This window comes from Etheostoma spectabile, chromosome 9 (assembly GCF_008692095.1).
Source record: "Etheostoma spectabile isolate EspeVRDwgs_2016 chromosome 9, UIUC_Espe_1.0, whole genome shotgun sequence".
NCBI lineage: Eukaryota > Metazoa > Chordata > Actinopteri > Perciformes > Percidae > Etheostoma > Etheostoma spectabile.
This window is the reverse complement of record NC_045741.1, coordinates 18,025,141-18,026,468: the sequence shown is the minus strand read 5'-3', so window position 1 is coordinate 18,026,468 and position 1,328 is coordinate 18,025,141. Positions and strand designations below refer to the sequence as shown.

Below are 1,328 nucleotides of genomic sequence, written 5' to 3'. Positions count from 1 at the left end.
GTATTGACAGGGAGAGCCTAACCTGTCAACTGTGTTGTCGATGCCTCGAGAGAACAAAGGAAGTGACTCAGGCAGTATCTCTGGCCGTATGATGTGTAGGACGTCATTGCTATTTAAAAGCAACTTTAAAAAAAATCTAACTCCTAGCATTGTGTATTTTCTTAGCCTCCCCTTTCAAATGCAACATTCAAATTACTAGACAAAACATTGGATCCTGAGAAAAGTTTGAGGTGTATAGCTCCATAGAACTTGATTCATTCTGCACTCGCCTGCGATCACCCCCAGTGGAACTTTGGTGGAACTGCAACCAGTTCAGAAGCCTGAAGTACCGACTTCTTCCCTTATTAGAAATTCTTTGCTGAAACATTCTGTTAAAATTACTGCAACTGCCAAGCCAACTTGAAACAGACAACATAGAGAGGTTTGATTGCATTCCACACTTTTGTACAGACTGGAATTATCACTGCCAGAGGCACCTACTTAGAGTAAATCTATTTTACCTACTTTATCTTGAGGGTTAAAATTAATTTGTTGACCTGTTCACCAACGGAGGATTTCAACAGAAAATACTTACCACATTATATTCTTTGTCCTACTTGTTTTAAATGATCACCATCAATGTATTTTATTACAATCCACTGTAAGTAGATCTATACAGGTAGATTTAAACAGATTATAGATATAGTGAAGAGACGTTTCACATTAGTGGATCTTTGGAGCACACCAGACGGTCAGTAACACAGCCCATTAAACTGATCCTCATCACAAGGCACCAAAAGATGAAAAGACTCAGTTTGATGTTGAGAATCTTTATTTTATTAAGTAAATATTATTGCTTAAAAAGTTTTGTGGCATTATTTTGCCACAAAAATGTCTCAGTCCATTGCATTCTGTCGTAGGTTTGCACTTTTGCTTATTTCACAGATTTATGGCTTCTCAAAGGCTAACTATAAGCCTCAATACTAATTTCAAACACATCCCTTTTAACTACAATATTTGCAACTATTATCTGCCCAACAAAGATATTTGAATACAACAGTAAAAGGTGGAACTATTCTTCTGTAATTTGATGAAATTGAGTTTTCAATTAGGCAAGAAGGTCATTTTCAGAGTTATATTTTTTGTAATTACCCTTTGGTCTCTGAAATGGATTTCAATAAACCAGCCCCCACCTGTAAAACTATATGCTTTCCAACTATGTATAATGACTAAAGAGACAGAAGTGAGCATAAGTGATCAAGCTTAGCTGAATCAATTGACTGAGTCAAATGACTCATACTCTGATTACATATATGCCAAAGTGGGTTTTGCCGCTCTCTTTCTGGTTG

The 1,328-nt window shown here is 36.5% G+C and overlaps 1 protein-coding gene across 3 annotated transcripts in view; it reads left to right on the top strand.

Moving 5' to 3' along the window:
* dynlt2b (dynein light chain Tctex-type 2B) overlaps positions 1-1,328 on the top strand; it is a 17,055-nt gene that overhangs the window by 5,798 nt on the left and 9,929 nt on the right. The gene's annotated exons all lie outside the window — the stretch shown is intronic.